Source organism: Chiloscyllium punctatum, chromosome 36, assembly GCF_047496795.1.
Source record: "Chiloscyllium punctatum isolate Juve2018m chromosome 36, sChiPun1.3, whole genome shotgun sequence".
Taxonomy (NCBI): domain Eukaryota; kingdom Metazoa; phylum Chordata; class Chondrichthyes; order Orectolobiformes; family Hemiscylliidae; genus Chiloscyllium; species Chiloscyllium punctatum.
The window spans coordinates 34,989,153-35,002,894 of NC_092774.1; the positions used below are offsets into that span (position 1 = coordinate 34,989,153).

A 13,742-nucleotide genomic window follows, 5' to 3' on the forward strand; every position below is an offset into this window, starting at 1 on the left:
TGCTGTACGTGTCTCTGACTACTGGTCCTGATGTAACTTTAAAATAGAGTCCAAGTAACTTTGAATAGTTCAATCTTGTTGAGCTCATCTCCTGAAAAGTTTCAGATGAATCCCTCTGAGAGATACTGTTTAAACATGCTGAGTTGGACAAAGTATCCCATCAAGTTCAACATAAACAAAGAAGTCAGAAGTCAGAACTACAAGGGAACCAGAACTGAGAGAGATCGAGGGTTGCGGGTTATTAGCTCCTAGAAAATGGGGTCGTGGGCAGACAGGGTGGTAAAGAAGGCTTTTGGCATGCTTGCTTTCATTGGTCAGAGCATTGAGCACATGAGTTGGGACGTCTTGTTGCAGCTGTCACACATGCCACACAACAACGATAGGCGTGGCCCTGCCCCCCTCTGACTGGCTGTCCCTTTGAATATCTGGGGGAAGATTAGACCCACCTGCCTGTGTGTGGCTCATATGTACTTATCCAAATAATTTTAAACAATGTAACATTACCTGCATACACCACTTCCTCTGACAGTTCATTCTTCACACGAACCACCTTCAATGTAAAAAACGTTGCCCCCACCCCCGTCCTTTTTAAATCTCTCATCTTAAAAATATACTCCCAAACTTTGAACTCCCCTATCCTTCAGGAAAAGACAGTGGTTATTCACCTTAGCGTTGTCCCTGATGACTTCATAAACCTCCATAACCTCCATCCTCAACCTTCTACACTCCAGTGAAAAAAGTCCCAGCCTATGCCGTCCATAAATCATTCTGGCAACATCGTAGTTAAAAAAAAAGGTGAGCTTTAAGAATTGACTGAAAGGGCAGTGAAGATTCAACCAGCTGACAGTGGATCTTGAAATCACATGTAGATCAGGTTCGGACAGCAGGAAACCAGATAAGTTTTTACAACAAACCACAACAGTTTCATCATTAGACTCTTAATTCCAGATTTATATTGAATCCAGATTCCACCATCTGCCGTGGTAGATTTTGAACCCAGGTCCCCAGAACATTACCTGGGTGAATAGTCTGGTGACAAGAAAGTCAGCCATCACCTCCACTGGACACATTGGCATATTGTGTTTAGAGGTAACAAAGGAGCAAGAGGTTTCAGCAGCTGCTAAGTTGTTGATATTACACAAGGGAACATCAGCATTCTCATTAATGGCACATACTGAAGCCAGGACCCTGTTTCAGAGGTAAGGGCTCGGGAACCATACGAAATAGGAACAGCAAAATTCCATTCAACCCCTTGAGCCTGCTTCTCCATTCAATAGGATTGTGGCTGATCTGACATTCTCCACATGCAGTTTCCTGCCCTTTTCCTGTAACTGTTTATCCCCCGACTGATCACGAATCTGGTAAAAACAATGACTGCAGATGCTGAAAACCAAATACTGGATTAGTGGTGCTGGAAGAGCACAGCGATCCTAGTTTTAAGTGTGACATGAAGGCTGTCAACAGAGTTATTGGGACGGGGGAGGGGGGAGCTCAGGTCGAACTTGGGGACTAAAACAATGGCTTCACACTTCACAATATTTAACTAAGGGAATGTTTATAGTTTATAGCTAAAAATTCCTGAAGAAGGGCTCATGCCCGAAACGTGGGTTCTCCTGCTCATGGGATGCTGCCTGACCTGCTGCGCTTTTCCAGAACACGTTTTCTGCTCTGATCTCCAGCATCTTCAGTCCTGACTTTCTCCGAGAGAATCCCATGGAGTCTCACAGAGTGACACAGATGTACACCACGGAAACAGACCCTTCAGTCCAACTCGTCCATGCAGCCCAGATATCCTAACCTAATCTAGTCCCATATGCCAGCACTTGGCACAAATCCCCATAAAACCTTCCTATTCATATACACATCCAGATGCATTTTAAATGCTGTAATGATACAGCCTCCATCACTTACTCCAGCAGCTCATGCCATCCATGCATCACCCTCTGCGTGAAAAGGATGCCACTTAAGTCCCTTCTATATCTTTCCCCTCCCATCCCTAAAACTATGCCCTGTCGTTCTGGACTCCCCCATCCCAGGGAAAAGAACTTCTCTATTTGCCCTCTCCATATTCCTCATGATTATATAAACCTCTATAAGGTCACCCCTTAGCATCCGACGCTCCAGAGAAAACAGACTATTCAGCCTCGCCCTATAGCCCAACCCTCCAATCCTGGCAACATCCTTGTAAATCTTTTCTGCACCTTTTCTAGTCTCACAGCATCTTTCCAATAGGAACCAGACCAAAATTATATGCAATATTCCAAACGTGGCCTGACCAAAATTCTGTACAGTGGCAACATGAGCTCCCAACATCTATCCTCAATGCTCTGACCAACAAAGGAACGCACACCAAACGCTTTCTTTACTACCCAATCTGCCTGCGTCTCTACTTTTAAGGAACTATCAACCTGAACTCCAAGGTCTCTTTGCTCAGCAACACTTCCAAGGAACTTACCATTAAGTGTAAAAGTCCTGCTCTGATTTGGTTTTCCAAAATGCAGCACCTCATATTTATCTACATTAACTTCCATCTGCCACTTCTCAGCCCATTGGCCCATCTGATCAACGTTCCGTTGTAATCTGAGGTAACCTTCTTTGCTGTCCACTACACCTCCAATTTTGGTGTGATCTACAAACTTACTAATGATACCTCCTCCGTTCACATTCAAATCATTTATATAACTGACAAAAACTAGCGAACCCAGCATCGATCCTTGTGATACACCATTGGTCACAGGCCTTCAGTCTGAAAAGCAACCTTCCATCACCACCCTCTGTCTTCTTTCTTCTAGCCAGTTCTGTATCCAAATGGCTCGTTGTCCCTGCATGCCATGCGATTAAACCTTGCGCACCAGTCTCCCATGAGGAACCTTGATGAACGCCTTCCTGAAGTCCATATAGATCACATCCATTGCTCTGCCCTCATCAATCCACTTTGTACTTCTTCAAGAAACTCAATCATGTTCGTAAGACATGATTTCCCAAGCATAAAGCCATGCTGACTATCCCTAATCAATTCTTCCCTTTCCAAGTGCATGTAAACTCTATCTCTCAGGATTCTCTCCAAAAACTTGCCCGTCACGGATGTCTGGCTCACCGGTCTATAGTTCCCTGGCTTTTCCTTACCGCCTTTCTTAAATAGTAGCACCATGTTAGTCACCCTCTAGCCTTCCGGCACCTCACTTGTGACTATTGATGATACAAATATCTCATTGAGAGGCCCAGCAATCACTTCCCCAGTTTCCCATCGAGTTCTGGGGTACTCCTGATCAGGTCCTTGGGATTTATCCACTTTTATGCATTTCAAGATATCTAGCAATTTCTCATCTGCCATATGGACATTTTTTCAACATGTCACCATCTACTTTCTCACATTCTATATATTCCATGCCCTTCTCCACAGTAAACACTGATGCATAATATCCGTTCAGTATTCCCGCCCCCCACCCCGCCACGATCTACTGCAGCTCCACACAAAGGTCGCCTTGCTGATCTTTGAGGGGACCTATTCTCTCCCTTGTTATCCTTTGGTCCTTAACGTATTTATAAAAAAAACCCTTTGGGTTATCCTTAACTGTATTTGCCAAAGCGATCTCATGTCCCCTTTTTGCCCTCATGATTTCCCTCTTAAGTATGCTCGTACTGCCTTTATTCTCTTAGGATTCACTCGATCTCTCTGTCGATACCTGACGTGTGCATCCTTCTTTATCTTAACCAAAATCTCACTTTCTCTGGTCATCCAGCATGCCCTACACCGACCAGCCTTTCCTTTCACCCGAACAGGAATATACTGTGTGTGGATTCTTGATATCTCATATTTGAAGGCTTCCCATTTTCCAGCAGTCCTTTAACCTGCGAACAACTGCCCCCAATCAGCTTTTGAAAGATCTTGCCTCATACTTGAGTCTTCCTCCAATTTAGAACTTCAACCTTTAGATCTGATATATTATTTTCAATCACTATTGTAATGTTAATAGAATTATGGTCGCTGACCCTTAGGTTTTGCACCCTCGCCAGTATGTAGATCCTCATTGTGAATTAGAAAATTTCCTAGTACACACTTAACAAATTTCTCTATTTGGCGGATAAGTCAATGGGCAGGAGTTATACCTTGGGTCAACTCTCCCTTCATTCCTATCAACCCTAACCCAATAGTCCAACGGCACTTTACCTTGCAACTGCCGAATGTGTGACACCAGCCCATTTACCTGCTCCCTCCTCACTATCCAAGGGCCCAAACCTACCTTCCAGGTGAAGCAGCACTTTGCCTGCTCTTCCTACAACCCAATCTACTGCATTTGCTGCTCACAGTGTGGTCTCATCTACAATGGGGAAAACGAAGCCTAAAACTGGGTGACTGCTGCACAGAACATCTACGTTCTGCCCGCAAAAAGAACCTGAGCTTCCAGTTGCCTGCCAATTCCACACCCTCCCCTGTTCCCTGGCCAATATCTATGTCTCAGGTTTGCTATGGTGTTCCAGCGAAGTTCAGCACCAGCAGAACGAAGAGCACCGAATATTTCACTTGGGGACCATACATCCTCCGGTCCCAATATCGAATTCAATAATTCTAGGGCCTGAAATCCATAGTATCCTCGTCCCTTCCACACACACCAAGCCTTGTTATCACACAGTCTGTCATTACACACTACCTATTCTTGGCCACGAACAGTCTCCATTCACCCTCCCACGCAGATCGTTATCAACTCCCTTTCCTGTCCAACAGTTCTTCCCTCGCTTTGGGCTCTGTCCTGATCTATCATTTACTGCATCCGCCTTCCTCCCACAATATCTCCTGCATATAAACCAACGTTTTCCCGATCACCATCTGTTCTGTGGAAGGGTCACTGGCAACTCCTGTTTTTTGTTTCTGATATACAGCATCAGCAGTTCTTTCAGCTTTTTAGTGAGGTAGAGTTGGAAATTGTTTCGAGAGACAGAAGGAGAAGGGGGAGAGACAGAACAGACATGAACTGTTGATCTCCGTTGTTCCTCATAACGTAAAATCATTGCAGTGCGATCACCTCCCTTAAGGAAGAATAGAGCTAGTAAGTCATCCGTGAGCTTGTGGCGCAACGGTAGCGCGTCTGACTCCAGATCAGACGGTTGCGTGTTCGAATCACGTCAGGCTCACTGACGTCAACTTCTTCCGTTTCAAATCAAGAAAGGAGTACGTTCACTCCGGATATCTGTTGAGTCAAATCTTCTTGACGGAAACTTTCGATCACACGTGAAGCTTTGCTGTCAGTTTGATTTGTGAACACTGTGTCAGGGAGGTGGTGTGCCCATTGTTTGGGGAAATGCTCAGCTCCCCCAGTTCATCACGGGATTCAAACACAGCCGCCTCCCTCTGGGCAGCCGCTTCGTTCAGTTGGTGACAGCGCGGTGTGAATAACACAATACCGATATTTTTACAACATAATCCAGAGACTCCCAGCTTTATGTTTCAATCTATCAGGAGAGTGACAGCGAGTTCAGATAGAAATGCTTCCCACCAACAGCAAATCCTTTCCTCTCACTGGACACAGTTAAAATTATCTTTATTCAACAGAAGGAGCAGAAACTACAGTCTGACGGCCCCTCTCCACATTAACGGTGAGCCTGAATTTTATAAACGGTGTCAGTAAAATCCAATGGCGGACACTGATTTGGTTCAATCTTTTTTTTGCCAAGCGTAATTCACCGGGAGGATGCAGCTGTGTGAAATAGCGTGGGGAATTACTGCAGGGCCTCCTGCGTATGGGACACACCGCAACTGATGTGTTTCACCTTCACCAGTTTATTCCTATCTCGGAGAAGAGAGGTTGGATGATTCGGATCATAGGAGGCCGACAGAGAACAGGAGAAGAGCACTCAGCCCTTCACAAGCTTGTCACCACAGCTGGGTCATCGTGGCCCGTGTATCAGTATGGGATAGTAATCTGCATCTACTGACTGGAAGCACAGCAAATTGGAGTGCTGGTGGGACTATCACACAGGAGAAAACGGCTTCGGCCTATCAACTGGAGTGGTTCCCAATGCGCAACTCCGCTCACCTCAACTGAATAACTGTAAACAAATTACTCCGTGATTCAAAGGAATACTCGGTTTTGAATCTGCATTGTGGCATGTACCTTCGAGAATGATGTCAAACACCTTCATTGCTGTGATGGAGTATCCTGTTGGGCAGAATATATCCGTTGTCATATTTCCTACGTTCTATTGATCCAACTCCAATTTCACTCAGAATCAGAAATTGTGCAGACTGAGGTTACGCAGCCCACCTTAGATCTGCTGGTTCAACAATTACTTCACTTCCCCGCTTCCTGAAGTATCACCCTCAGAATTGAGCGTAATACAGGTGGAGGATTCATTCAGACTCGGATTGCGCGGGCGAAAAATCTGCAATACTTGTTCTCACTTTCACCACGTATTTCCCTTCGCCGTGTTCACTGCAATAGCAGCTCTGCGCCGTCCCTAATTCAGGCAATCCGATCTTATTTAACGAAGCGGCTTTTGAGAAAATTCATCGGGCATTTTTGCTCAGGTCAATTTAAGGATGACAGTTCGCCTGGGATTGGAACGCGGGAACTCTCACACGGCTGCATATGCTCGAAGACCCAAAGCTAGAATCATATCCCAGACGAACGAGCCACCAGCCATGGGGACAGCAGCCTCCCGAAGCAGCTGAGAACAGGAGAAGACCACTCAGACCTCCAAAAGCACGTTACTGGAAGGGCGTGAGTTTCGCGACAGTATCAGTATGATACGGGGCATTCAGACGCTCAGGAAGTTGTTTGAAAGGCAAGATGCGGAGCAGAGTACCATCACACAGAAAAGCCGCTCAAGGAAGCACTGAACAAGAGCAAAGGATGGTCTCGCCCCATCGACCTCTGGGTTACGGGCCCAGCACGCTCCCGCTGCGCCACTCTACTCCGACGCACAACGGGCTGCTCCACAGGTCCCTTCAGCCTTTCGTCTGGCGCGTGGCATGCACGTTCGAGACTGATGTCAAAGTTCTCCACTGCTGTCGTCTTATATGGTGTTGCGCAGACGTATGGAGGCTGTGTAAATATAAACTTTTTCTAACTTCCCACATTCTCTTGTGATTTCACTCTGAATAGACGCCATGCGGCCTACCTTCGCTCTGCTGGGTCGACACAATAAGTAAACGTGGGTCTCTCTTCGTATCATTCTCTTGCCTTCTCCATGTAATTCTGCACATTGTTACTTTAAACATGATCACCGAATTCCCGTTTGCGTCTAATGAATCTGCCTCATTGTCAGTGTCAGTTAGGGATTTACTGACCCCAACCACTCCCTGTACGAAAGCATTCTTCCTAATGTCACTTTCGGTTCTTTTCCTCATGCCTTTAAAACTCTGCCGAATCGTTGCCGATCCTTTCAGGCGTGGGAACATTTTGACTACATTACTTTCTCTGTCTAGACTTCGCATGACTTGAAAAGTTTCAATCGGGCCAGATTTCAAACTTCCGTACTCCGAAGAGAGCTGTCCCAAATTTCCAATCGACCTTCATCGCTGACATCCCTCAAACACTGCACCACTCACGTCAACTTATTCAACGATACCTCCAATCATTTCACTTCGCTGCTTTCTGTCCCATTGGGCCTCCAGGGAGCCCAACCTCGTTTTACGAAGGTGCTTTTTGAGAAAATTAAGCGAGAACTTTCGCGCGATTCACGAAACTCGGGCTCGTCCTGGATTTGAACGCGTGATCTCTCGCACGTCTGCGTCGACGAAGACCCAAAGCGAGAAACATACCCCTAGACCAACGAGCCACACGGTTGGCGCGCCAGCGTCCCTGCCCCCGCCCTACCTCTTGAACCAGCTGAGTCTTGCTCAGAGTAAAGTTCCAGTTGACATTGAACAGGCTGGGGCTGTTTTCTCTGGAACGTCGGAGGTTGGAGGGTGGCTTTATGGAGGTTTACAAAATTATGAGGGGCATGGATAGGATAAATAGGCAAAGTCTTTTCCCTGGGGTCGGGGAGTCAAGAACTAGAGGGCTTTAGGGTTTAGGGTGAGAGGGGAAAGATATAAAAGAAACCTAAGGGGCAACCTTTTCACGCAGGTGGTGGTGCGTATATGGAATGGGCTGCCAGAGAAAGTGGCGGAGATTGGTACAATTGCAACATTTAAGAGGCGTTTGGATGGATATATGAATAGGAAGGGTTTGGAGGTATATGGGCCGGGTGCTGGCAGCTGGGATTAGATTGGGGTGGGATATCTGGTCGGCATGGACGGGTTGGACCGAAGGGTCTGTTTCCATGCTGTACATCTCTATGACTGTATGAACAGCTGCTTCTCATTCTGTCTCTCTGCTGCCGTTTGCCCGTCCCCAGGAACCGGGCCCTCTCTACTGGCAGAAAATTAAACCGTTTTCTTTCTCAACTTTTCTCTGACACCGGAGTGACCAGTGACAAGTATTGCCCTCCTCAACATAGGGCACAGAGAACAGGAGAAGACCCCGCAGACTTCCACGGGTGTGTCATCTCAACTCTGCATACTGGGCCTGTGTATGAATGTGAAATATTTACGTCGAAGATTTTTGGGAAGCAGATCAGAAGGCGAGGTGCACAACAGTGCGCCGTTATACGGGAAAGCTGCTAAACTCGACATTGAGTGAATAGGGAAGATGGTTTCCCTTCTGGGTTCTGCTCCCATCGCGCACCGGCAGACATATCGCCGACGAACAAATATTAACTCTGTCTAAATTGCCACATTGTGTTTTTCCGAACCGTGATTTCACTCAGAAGCACAATTTACCTGCTCCCTCCTGAATATCCTTCCAGGCTCGAACATACCTTCCAGGTGAAGCAGCACGTTACCTGCACATTTGCCGCAACCTAGTCTACTGCATTCGCTGCTCACACTGTCGTTTCCCCAACGGAGCACCAAGTATAAACTGGATGACTGCTTCGCAGAACATCTCGGTTCTGCCCGCGAAAAAAGGCTCTGAGCTTCTGCTTTCCTACCACTTTAACACGCCACCCTGTTCCCTGGCCAACATCTCTGTCTCAGGCTTACAGCAGTGTTCCAGCAAAGCTCAGCTCCAGATGGAAGAACAACGCCTCATATTCCACTTCAACACCCTACAGCCCTCCGGTCTTCAAGATCGAGTTCCATGACTTTAGGACCTGAAATCCCCCACGTCCTTGACCCCTACCACACACATACGAGCCCTTGTTATCACATAGTCTGCTACGACACACTACTTATTGTTAGCCACTAACGGTCTCCATTAACAGTTATTCACCCTCCCACACGGATAGTTATTCACTCCTTTGTCCCTCCTATTGTTCTCTCTCTGAGCTGGCGGGAAAGAGAGCAGCGTACACTGGAGACTCTGAGCCAGCTGAAACTTGCTCAGTGTGAAATACATTCCACTTTGCTCCAAGAATTGCAAGCAGCAAAGAGTTTCCAGAACATCTGCTTGTCATTCTGTCCCCGGGATGCGGTTTCTGACATGCGGATCGTCTTGTCATTCACGTCGGAACGGACTTGGCGAACTACTGCAGGGAAGGCACGAAACCACAAGGTATGCGTTTCAATGTTATCAGTTCATTGGCATCTCAGAGAAGTGGTTTTGCGATTCAGTTCATAGGAAACCGACGAAGAACAGGAGAAGACCACTCAGACCTCCAAAAGCACGTAATTTGAACGGTGTGAGTTTCGCGACAGTATCGGTATGATACTGGGCATGTAGACACTCAGGAAGTAGTTTGAAAGGCAAGATGCTGAACAGAGTACTCTCAGGGAAGATGGTTTCCCTTCTGGCTTATGCTCCCATCACGCACCGGCAGACATATCGCCGACAAGCAAATATTAACTCTGTCTAAATTGCCACATTCTGTTTTTACTCAGAAGCACAATTTACCTGCTCCTTCCTGAATATCCTTCCAGGCTCGAACATACCTTTCAGGTGAAGCAGCACTTTACCTGCACATTTTCCGCAACCTCATCTACTGCATTCGCTCGTCTTCGTGACTTTAAATCTCTGCCGAATCACTATAGATCCTTTCAGGCATGGGAGCATTTTCACAGCATTATTTCCTGTTTCTAGGCTCCTACTGACTTGGAAACCTTCGGTTCTCCGAGGAGAGCTGGCCCAATTTTTCAATCGACCTTTATTGCTGACATTCCTCACACACCGCACCACTCACGTCAACCTGTTCAACGCGATCTCCAACCATTTCACTGCCCCATTCGTACTCCAGGCAGCCCAACCTCGTTTCACGAAGGTGCTTTTTGAGAAAATTAATCGGGCATTTTTGCACAAATCAAGTTAAGAGACGCAGCCTCGTCTGGGATTTGAATCCCCGACCGCGCACAAGTCTGTACAGTTAAAGACTCTCTGGGAAAATTATGCCCCTAGACCAACAAGCCAAAGAACGGTTCATTCCTCATCCACCACACACCTCTTGAGCCAGCTGACACTTGCTTAGTGTGAAATACATTTGACATTGCTCTCAGAATTGCAAGTGACGAAGAGTTTCCAGAACAGTTGCTTCTCATTCTGTCTCCCTGCTGCTGTTTGTCCCGTCCCCAGGAATCGGGATCCCTCCACTGTTTCGAAGCTTTTCTCTGACACCTGAGTGGCCAGTGACAAGCATTGCCCTCCTCAACATAGGATACAGAGAACAGGAGACCACTCAGAGGTTGTCACCTCAACTGTGCACATTGGGCCAGTATATCATTGTGAAATATTTATGTCGAAGCTTTTTTGGGAAGCCGATGAGAAGGCAAGGTGCAGAACAGAGCGCCGTTATACGGGAAAGCTGCTAAAGGCGACGTTGAATGAATAGGAGAGAATGGTCTCTCTTTTGGGTTACGGTCCCAACACGCACCCGTTGTGCCATTCTCCTGCATTGCTCGGCAGTTTTTCCAGAGAAGTATTCAGCTTTTCATCTGGCGTGTGGCAGGCACGTTTGAGAATGACGTCAGAAGATCTTCTCTGCTGTCGTGTCATATGCTGTTGTGCAGACATATCGTCGATGTAAAAAATAAACTCTGTCTAAATTCCCACATTCTGTTTTTCGAACTGTGACTTCGCTCAGAATCACTAATTTTCAAAACTCGCAATATTCAAACTTTAACAAAGTGCTCATAGAAATGATTAGTGAACACCTGGAAGAAATTCTTCCAAACTTACCTGGGGAATTTCGCTTTGAGGGGACTTGAACTTTAAGTGGAAGGAAGGGAAGTTTGTCTCGAGGCTGTTTATTGTGGAGATGTGTTCTCCATGTAAACTGGTCGTAGTTGACCATCCCAGTGCTTCCCGATGCAGGGCTGTGTGACCCCCAGGGAGGTTTACTTGAAGCAACTGGAGTGAATCCAGAGAGGGAGCAGATTCTGCAAAGGTGCTCAAATACTTTCTATCTCCCTTTTAGGTATTTTCCTTGTGTATTCCCTCAGTTTGACACGTATGCAGTTTGCACCCTGGAAAATGATTGCTTTTTTCCTCATGTTCACAATTAAAAGTGTAGTTTCTCATGGAACTGAGCAGCATTGAAAGGATTGGCATATTGATATATATATATGTACACGTATTTAGTTTAAGATTAGATTAGATTAGATTTGAATGAAGTTTTCCTCTAAACACACCTGAGCCTATCTGACTGCATGAGGGATTTCAGGTTTCTGTGTGCTGGGTATTATGTGATCACCAGGCATCTGGCAAACTACACAAACTGCCACCTATGTTATGTTCGTTAAAGTGTACTGACAATGACCACTTATTTTGTGATTTTTTTTGCAGGAAGACATGCCGAAAGAAATCTGAAAACAAATGATACATCAACTTCTGACAGAGCCACTTGATTCATTGGGACTTGAATATCAGCAGCCATTCCAATCAAGAAGACATGGTTGCTTTTGTTTGCTTGAGAGATTTTGGACACTGGTGTGGCAGGAAGAATACTGAGACACCAAGTGAGGGAGATTCATTGCGCTGACTGTGAAAAGTGCTTCACACCATTTACTCAGCTTGGGGGAATCAAAGTCTCATCCCTGACGGTGGGAAAGACTATGTCCCCGTTCTGATTGTAATTTCAAACCCAGACCAACACAAGGAAAGCTCCCCCAATGGGGAAACTGTGGAAATGTGGGGACTGAGGGAAAGGATTCCCTTCCCCATCCGTGTTGGAAACCCAAAGACGTATTCACCGCGGGGAGAGGCAATTCACCTGCTCGGTGTGCAGGAAGGGTTTCAGTCGGATCAGCCATCTGGAGACGCACCAGTGGGTCCACAAGTGAGAGAAGCCATTCACGTGCCCCATGTACGGAAGGGGGTTCACTCAATCAGCTGCACTGCTGACCCACCAGTGGGTCCACACCGGAGAGAGGCCGTTCACCTGCTGTCAGTGCCGGAAGGGCTTCACCTGCTCCTCCCACCTGTGGAGGCACCAGCGCGTTCACGTGCCATCGCAGGGGGGATGGAAGGAGCGATGGCCGAGCACCGCGAACAACCCAGCTTTGGGGAGTCTCAGGTTCGAATCCCGTGGCGGCAGATGGCAGAATTTGGATTCGGTCATTAATCTGGACTTCAGAAGCTAAGGATGAAACCATTTTCAGAGGGCTAAAACACGGCTGATTTACTCATGTCCTTTTCAGTGATGGAAACTGCCGTTGCTGGAAAGGATTCACTCAGTCGTCCCAGCTGCATGCTTTACCCGGCTGTACGAAGGATCCAGGAACAAAGGGACAACTCAACTAACCAATAATAAAGAAAGTGTGGTGGGAGGAGTGGGGGTGAGCGTGTGTACTTTTATTTTAGAAAAGCTACTTTTTGTACGCCTTGTGATTAGGAGATCTGAAGCTGCAACAAAGTTGGGTCGCAGTGAAGGTTACCTGAACTTTCTGTCAGCCTTAAACTCTCATTGAAAGCTGGGAAATCCAACAGCTTCTCATTTCTTTCAGCCACCAGCACCGAGTTTCCAATGTCGTGTCTCAGAAGGAACAGTGAATGAGTAGATGGTATTGTTCGAAATTGTAAATTTTTTAGGACTGCAGGCCTATTGTTTCATTGGCATTGCAAAGTTTACTGGCAACAGAGGGAGGTGCGGGCTGTATTCACTGGAAACAAAGTTTTAAAATGACACAAACACCAGGGTATAGTCCAACAGGTTTAGTTGGAAGCACTCGGTTTTGGAGCGCTGTTCCTTCATCAGGTTGCTGTTGAGTAGGATGGTAAGACACAGAATAAATATCAAGAGATTATAGTGTAAGTAATCTAAAAAAAAATTGAGGTAAGGTAGGGGGAGGGGAAATGAGGAAACTGATGAAGTCCACATTGATGGCCTGGGGTTGAATTTACCCCAAGCGGGAGATTAGACGTTCATCCTCCAGGCATCGGGTGGGGAGGGAGCGGCGATGGAGGAGGCCCAGGACCTGCATGTCCTCGGCAGAGTGGGAGGGGATTTGAAATGTTGGGCCAGAGGGCGATGGGATTGATTGGTGCGGGTGTCCTGGAGATGTTCCCTCAAGCGCTGTGACTTGACTCTGCGAGGAGTCTCCAGTCTCCCCAATGTCGAGGAGACTGCATCAGGTGCAATGGATACAAGAAATGACATTGTTGGATACACAGGTGAAAGCCTTCGACCGACCATGGCGTGGATTCCATTTCCGGGCAGGGAAGTAATTTTCAGTAGAGCTATCAAGTGGTGCTTGTATATCCCTGGTGGTCTAGTGGTTAGGATTCGGCGCTCTCACCGCCGCGGCCCGGGTTCGATTCCCGGTCAGGGAA

General features: G+C 46.8%; 2 non-coding genes across 2 annotated transcripts; both read left to right on the forward strand.

Annotated features, from left to right (window-relative positions):
• Positions 1–5,061: 5,061 nt before the first annotated feature.
• On the forward strand, positions 5,062–5,133 carry trnaw-cca (transfer RNA tryptophan (anticodon CCA)). Its single transcript has one exon. It is a non-coding gene; the product is annotated as a tRNA-Trp (tRNA).
• Positions 5,134–13,670: 8,537 nt separating this feature from the next.
• Positions 13,671–13,742, forward strand: trnae-cuc (transfer RNA glutamic acid (anticodon CUC)). The gene has a single exon. It is a non-coding gene; the product is annotated as a tRNA-Glu (tRNA).